The 8,217-nt window shown below is 38.5% G+C and overlaps 1 long non-coding RNA gene across 1 annotated transcript; it reads left to right on the forward strand.

Annotated features, from left to right (window-relative positions):
- The first annotated feature begins 4 nt into the window (after positions 1-4).
- Positions 5-7,487, forward strand: LOC103266848. The gene is made up of 4 exons (XR_504724.1): positions 5-65; positions 641-727; positions 2,699-2,753; positions 7,311-7,487. It is a non-coding gene; the product is annotated as an uncharacterized LOC103266848 (long non-coding RNA).
- The last annotated feature ends 730 nt before the right edge of the window (positions 7,488-8,217 follow it).

The raw sequence follows: 8,217 nt of genomic DNA on the forward strand, positions 1-8,217 counted from the left end.
ATATTTTTAACCAAAGATGGAACAGTACAGCTTGGAGATTTTGGAATTGCTAGAGTTCTTAATAGGTAACATATCAATTTTAAACTTTGGTATAATGTCTTCAGTGAAACTTTTGCCCTTGATGTGTATGTGGTAATTTATGGTATCCTTAAGAACATTCGTGTGTCATTTAATGATGGGAATACATCCTTAGAAATACATTGTTAGGTGAACATCGCAGAGTGTACTTACCCAAACCTGAATGTCATAGCCTAATACACACGTAGACTATAGGCTGTATCCTGGGCTCCAAACCTGTACAGCATGTTCTACACTGAGTGCTGTAGACAACTGTAACATAGTAGGCAGTATTTGTGTATCTAAACATATCTATACCTGGAAAAGGCACAATGCAAGAGGCAAAAAATGGTATGCCTGTATAGGGCACTTGCTTTAGGCTCCACTAGATTTATAGAGAAATACAGTAATTGCTCTACAGTGTTATGATGGCCATGATGTTGCTAGGCGATAGGAAATTTTCAGCTGCATTTTGATCTGTGGGACCACTGCTGTTCGTATATGCGGTCAGTTGTTTGCCAAAATGCTAATGTGGTCCATGACTGTGGCTTGAGTTCTCCAATATTGTTTGCTTTTGTTCTAGTACTATAGAGCTGGCTCGAACTTGCATATGGACCCCATACTACTTGTCACCTGAAATCTGCGAAAACAAACCGTACAATAATAAAAGGTATGTTATGATGTCTTCATTTGAATCCTTTTGTAATGTTTATTAACCTTCAGAATATTATTCTAAAAATCATTATTAGTTCACATATGTAAACATACGTATATATAAAAATAATTTGTTAATATATGATGAAAGGAATTATAAAAAGGTTATTTGACTATCTTGCTGAAGGAACTATAGAATCACTTTATTATTTAAGTTACAATTGAAAGTAGAGTGCTTTCTTTGGTCTTTCTCTTTGAAATAGTCACTTTCTATTGAATTAATGTTAACATTTACTGAACACTTCCTATATGCCAAGCAATATTTTGAATTCTGTGTATTAACTGTTAGTCTTCATAATAATTTTGGGAGATGTAGGTATTACTTACTCCTCCTTTTCTTTTCTTTTGAGTCAGAGTCTCACTCTTTCACCCAGGCTGGAGTGCAGTGGCATGCTCATGGCCACCGCAACCTCGACCTGCTGGGCTCAGGTGATCCTTCTGCCTCAGCCTTCCAAGTAGCTGGAACCACAAGTGTGCGCCACCATGCCCAGCTAATTTTTTTTATTTATTGTAGAGATGAGGTCTCGCTGTGCTGCTCAGGTTGGTCTTGAACCCCTGAGCTCAGGCAGTCTTCTCTCTTCAGCCTTCCAAAGTGCTGGGATTAAAGGCATGAGCCACCTCACCTGACTCCATTCCTCCTTTTCTTATAAAGAAAGCAAATGCAGAGGGATTCAGTAACTTCTTTGAAATCCCTCAGTCACCGGGCTCGGTGGCTCAGCCTGTAACCCCGTGCTTTGGGAGGCCGAGGTGAGTAAATTGCCTGAGCCCGCGGGTTCAAGACCCGCCTGGCCAACTTGGCGAGACCTCATCTCTACAGTAAATCAAAAAAATTAGCCGGGCGTGGTGGTGCGCGCCTATAGTTTCAGGTACTTGGAAGGCTGAAGCGGGAGGATCGCCAGAGCCCAGTAGGTCAAGGCTGTGGTGGCCGGTAGCGGCCACTGCACTCCAGTCTGGGTGACAGAGTGAGACTCCAACTCAAAAAAAAACCAAAACCAAACAATCCCTCAGTCTAGTAAGAGGTGCAACCAGTATTCGCACAGGCATGTGGCCCCATGCCCACGCGCCTGAGCACTGACAGTGCTGTGGCTCACGGTCTGTTCACGTGGGTGGGAAAAGGCCTGCTGTTCAATCTACCCACCCTACGAATCTACCTCTTTCCAACTGGAAACTCCCAGCCAACAAACATTGATCGGTTGGCTGTTACAGGTTTCTTTCAGATTTAATTTTAGTAAATTGATATTTTTGTCATGTTCATTAACATAGCATTTTGTTTTTATAATTCTTTAAAAAATCATAATATTTTGCAAATAATTGAAAAAAGCAGTTTGACTTTTATGAAGTAAAATGTACATGAAAATTTTTGATATTGTTCATTTAAGTATTAAAGTTCTTTCTTTCTTTTTTGTTTGAGTTAGAGTCTCAGTCTGCCACCCAGGCTGGAGTGCAATGGCATACTCAAGGCCACTGCAGCCTCTACCTACTGAACTCAGGTGATCCTTCCGCTTCAGCCTTCCAAGTAGCTGGAACTACAGGCATGTGCCACCATATCTGGCTAATTTTTTTAAACAAATTTGTTATAGAAATGAAGTCTCACCAAGTTGCCTAGGCTGGTCTCGAACCTCTGGGTTCAGGCAATCCTCTCTCCTCCACCTCCCAAAATGCTGGAATTACAAGCATGAGCAACTGCGCCTGGCCTTTAAATTTCTTGAATTAAACTTTAAAGTGGTTGCTTGGGCAACCATTAATTTTCGTATCTGGAGCAGCTGATTTTGTCATTTGGTTAACGGTTGAAATTTTTAGTTTTAAAGGCAGTGTTTCCTGAAGCACATAGTTTTCTAAAACATTGTCATGCTGTTTGTTTCCCTTAAATAAAAAAATTTTAAGGTACATTCTGATACAGGAACTTTCTCATTTTTACCTTCTCTAGTGACATTTGGGCTCTGAGATGTGTCCTGTACGAGATGTGTACACTAAAACATGCAGTAAGTAGAAGTTTCTGAAGTGTTTTTAAAGTTGTATCAAAAGTGACTATAACATTTCCATTATTTTTTAAAATTGAATTATCTTTCTCATAACTTTCTTATACCAGAAATTCCTCTGTAAGTCAGTTTTTAAATCTCTCATCTCTTCTGAAGTATACATTTATTTTTATTATCATACATGCACATGTAATATATCTATTGTTATATGCTAATATATTTCATACTTTAAAAAAAAAATTGTTTCTTTTGAATGAAGGTCTCTCTGTCTCCCAGGCTGGAGTGCAGTGGCATGATCACGCTTCACCACAGCCTCAACATCCTGGCTCAGGTGATCTTTTTGCATCAGCCTTCTGAGTATCTGGGACTATAGGTGCATGCCACCATGCCTCGCTAACTTTTGGACTTTTTGTAGAGATGGTGCCTTGCCATGTTGTCCAGGCTGGTGTCGAACTCCTGGACTCAAGCAATCCTCCTGCCTCAGTCTCCCAAAGTGCTAGGATTACAGGCGTAAGCCACCACACTGGGCCCAGAAAATTGTTTCTGATAGGGAAAAAATTTTGCTCTCTTCTTTATGTTAAATTTACTATGAATTTGATGTTTTAGCTCAACAAATTTTACCAGTTTCATTTTAGCAAATTCTCAAGTAGAAGTGAAGTTATTTAAAGAACTTTGGTCAACATTCTCATTAATGAATTTTATCAATTTAAATATTCACTAATTCAGAATATTTAAAATTTTTACTTTTGAGACTTTTTTGAAATAATATGTAACACACCAAAGAGGGAGAGTCTCATCCTAAGTAGATTTAATCTTAAAGAAGGGTTTTGGAGTGGAATGTGGCTAACATACTTCCCCTACTGATTAAATACTAATGTATTTTCAGTACACAAATCTTCGGGTGATACATAAAAATACAAAGTAAATACATATCACAAGTGATTCTTTTAGCCAGTATTGCTGCCTGTACTGTTTTGTTGTTTCCCCCAGGATTTATTGTAGACCAGTTTGTAAAATGAATTTTGTTTTTTCCCTCCCCACATTGATTATACTGTATGAGCAGTTTTATAGCCTGTTTTTATTGCTTGGTGTTATCTGGGGAGTATGTTTCCTCATCATTCTTAATGGTTGCATACTCTTTTGCTGTACTGTCTTAGATTTTACTTTTCTTTGAAGAAGCACAGGCTGCCAAAGTGATGAATAGTGGGAGTAATCAGATCTGTATTTGAAGGAGTGTGCCGTTTTCTGTGACACAGTTACATTAGGTTTAAATCGGTGTTTTGGTTTTTTAAATCTTTTTGTCTACGTTGTCTGCCATCATTGCTTCTGTATATTGGAATTGGTTCCTCTTAAATAACATTTGTTTAGAGGCACGTGAAATCAATTTACCAACCTTCCCCCCCTGTTTTTTTTTTTTTATTTTAAAGATGTGGAGTACGGTTCAGGGTTAGGTACATAGGCGGTCATTGTACAGGTTAAGTTTGCAGACCCTAACTGATGTAAGGTGCCCCCCACCCCCACCCCTCGGCAGTGTCCCAGTACTGCCAATCCCTTGCTTATAGTATGATGACAAATGTTCAGGGTCCGCTTATGAGTGAGTACATGTGGTACTCAGATCTTTGTTTCTGTGATAAATCACTGAGTATTATAGTCTCTAATTCCATCCGAGTTGCTGTGAAGCTTATAATTTTTTTATGGCTGCATAATATTCCATCGTGTAAATGTACCACATTTTCTTTATCCAGTCCACTTTCAGTAGGCAGCACAATAGATTCCATGTTTTTGCCATTGTGAATAATGGTGCAATAAACATGGGTGTGCAGGTATCTTTTTTTACCGCGTGATTTGAGTTCCTCCGGGTATATTCCCAGAAGGGGGATTGCTGGGTCATTTGGAAAGTTGATTTTTAGAGCTTTTAGAAATCACCACAGTGTTTTCCACAGAGGTTGTATTAGTTCACACCCCTACCAACAGAGTAGAAGAGCTCTCTTTTCCCCACATCTGTTGTTTCATGAGTTACTGATGAGGGCCATCCTGACTGAACTATCAGCCCGTGCTACCACGTCTGGCTAATTTATTTATTTATTCATTTGTTTATTATAGAGACGAGGTCTTGCCAAGTTGCCTGGGCTGGTTGTGAACTCGCAGGCTCAGGCAATCCACTTGCCTCAGCCTCCCAAAGTGCTGAGCCTCTGAGCGTGGCCCAGTGTGGTTTTAATTTGCATTTCTTTGATGATTTGTGAGGTTGAGCATTTTTTTATGTATCTGTTGGGTGTTGGTATGTCTTCTTCTGAGAAGTGTCTGTTCATATCTTTTGCCCATTTTTGTTTGATTTTTTTTCCTTTTGACACATTTGAGTTCTTTTAGACCCTGGATGTTAGGCCTTTGTCAGATTTACAGTTGGCAAATATTTTTTTCCATTCTGTGTGCTTTCTCTCTGCTCTCTTGATGGTTTCTTTTGCTTTGCAGAAACTTTTAAGTGTGATGAGGTCCCATTTGTCTATCTAACCTTTTATGGCATGCACTTTTGGAGAATTGATCAGGCATTTGTTGCTTATTCCAATTTCCCTAAGGGTGTTTCCTACCTTTACAATGAAAACTACAAAACCCTGCTCAAAGAAACCAAAGAAGACACAAAGAAATGGAAAAATATTCCATGCTCATGGATTGGAAGAATTAACATTGTTAAGATGTCCATTCTACCAAAGGCAATCTACAGATTTAACACAATATCCATTAAATTACCAAAATCTTTTTTCTCAGACCTGGAAACAACAATACAGAAATTCATGTGGAAACATAAAAAGACCACAAATGGCCATAATAATCTTTAGCAAAATAAACAAAGAGGGAAGTATCACATTTCCAGACTTCAAACTCTACTATAAAGCCACAATAATCAAAACAGCCTGGTATTGGTGCAAGAACAGTCATATAGACCAATGAAACAGGATAGAGTTTCTGGAAGCAAAACCTCAATTTCTCAACCAACTTATCTTTGACAAAGCCTCCACCAACAACCATTGTGGAGAGGAGAACCTATTCTGTAAATGGTGCTGTGAAAACTGCCTAACCACATGCAGGAGACTGAAACAGGACCCCTACCTATTCCCATACGCAAAAATCAACTCTAAATGGATGAAAGGCCTAAATGTAAAACCTCAAACTATAAGAATCGTAGAAGAAAACGTAGGAAACCGACCTTTTTTTAAAAAAAAATAAAGAATGTGTCAATTAAGAGATCAATGTAAGTTCTTTGGAATAAGGGAATAGAGAACCTTATCTTTTCTGCATTTAGGATTCCTATTTAGGTGTACAGACATTCCTGTAAGGTTGAATCTGCTTCAGTTTTTAGAAGTTATATGCCATTTAGGAAAACTCAATGTTTAATAGAACTCTTTTAATCACTGGTGCGTAATTTATAGTGTATTTTATTTTCTTGATGAGCATACTAAGAAGAGATTGACATTGTAAAACTGCTCTATACTATTTTAGCAGAGATATAAAAAACTTAATATTAACTTCTTTTGAAACGAACTCTTTAGTTTTAGTTTTTTTTTTTGAGTTGGAATCTCACTCTACCACCCAAGCTGGAGTGCAGTGGCACCCTCATGGCCTCTGTAGCCTCCACTTGCTGGGATCAGGTAATCCTTCCACTTCAGCCTTCCAAGTAGCTGGAATTACAAGTATGCACCACCATTCCTAGTTAATTTTTTGATTCATTGTAGAGATGAGGTCTCGCCATGTTGCCCAGGCTGGTTTTGAACCTGTGGGTTCAGGCAATCCTCTCGCCTCTGCCTCCCAAAGTGTTGGGATTACAGGCATGAGCCACTATGCTTGGCCTCTTTAGATTTTAAACTGCCCTGCCTCTGTTTTGTTTTTACTTCAGTTAGAGTTTACATTGTACTTAATCCTAAAATATGTATTCCTATTAGAACTTGTACTCTCCTTGGAATATTTTCCACATGCTGATTCTATAGCTTTTAGGAGCATCACACACACACACACACACACACACACACACACACACACACACACACACACACTAATAGTAGTAAGTTTGTCTAAAAGGAAGGTAATTAGTAGTCTTATTTATTATACTTCCCCGAAATACTTTTAGTTCTGTAGTTAACTTCTTACTCTAGCCATTGTAACGGAGGCACAGGGAGCCAGATCTTGAGTGAAGACCACCAGGTGATTTCCCTGGCCCTTGTCATTCTTTGTCTCAAATTTTGCTGCCTCTTAGGCATAATCTTTTACTATCTTGATTATTGTAATTGTTTATAAACTGTCTAATACATATATTCCATCTTTGAGTATTTTAAATAAAAAATTACGCATAGCAAGTTATAACATTTCAGTTTTTGAGGGCTGATATTATCCTTGAAATACGTTTATAGGTAACTAAACTTTGCTGTTGGGAACATAGTCTACATTTTTGGAAAAGGATTATATTTCTATTCTGTATTGGTAGGAAAATAACTATTTCCTGTTGTTGATATTCTCAGTTTCAGTTTATGTATGTTTCACATATGTTGATCTATATTTTCTGGATTTTAGTTTGAAGCTGGCAGTTTGAAAAACCTGGTACTGAAGATCATATCTGGATGTTTTCCACCGGTGTCTTTGCATTATTCCTATGATCTCCGCCGTTTGCTCTCTCAGTTATTTAAAAGAAATCCTAGGGACAGACCATCTGTCAACTCCATATTGGAGAAAGCTTTATAGCCAAACGCATTGAAAAGTTTCTCTCACCTCAGGTATGTTTTTTCCTTTAACGTCAAACAGTAGAGTTGAGCTGCTGAGCTAGGACGTGGCCTCCAGTGTCGACAAAGGCGCGACAGAACCCTAGGGGGGTGGGATTGGGAAAGGGTGCCTTTCTGCAGCTGCAACTGCATCACTTCCTTTCCATTCTTAGGGGACTCCTTTTCTTCCAATTTGCTTTCCAATTGTGCATTAGTCCTCTGTTCTCTGAGTTTCTGACTGTAAGATCATGAAACCTTTCTGGGACCCCCCCCCCCCACCGTGAGCAGTGGGGTTGGAAATGCTTCTCTCGTGGTCGGTTGTGAGAATTAGAAGTGATGATGCACACAAAGCACTTCGTGTTTGGCACTTAGGGCCCAAAACGTTTGATAATATTAGAGGGATCCCCGTGTGGGTTTCTTACTGGCATAAATGTGTCAGTGTCAACATAACTTATATGATTGTAATTATGTTCTGTTTGACAGGAAATGACAGGAAGCCATTTGTTTATGTGTGTACTAGATGGTTGACTCATGATTTTTCTCTATTGCACACATATAGGTGCCCAATAAATATTTACTAGTTCAGTTGAATTTTAGTTTGACTATATTTATAAAGCAATCTATATCAAATTGGTTGGCATAAGTTATTTATAAAAATGTGACTACCTGAACTTGGAATTATTTTACTTTTCTTGTTTAGTGTGGCCTTTGTTAATTTAAAT

This window comes from Carlito syrichta, unplaced genomic scaffold (assembly GCF_000164805.1).
Source record: "Carlito syrichta isolate Samal-C Ts95f unplaced genomic scaffold, Tarsius_syrichta-2.0.1 Scaffold24194, whole genome shotgun sequence".
Taxonomy (NCBI): Eukaryota; Metazoa; Chordata; class Mammalia; order Primates; family Tarsiidae; genus Carlito; species Carlito syrichta.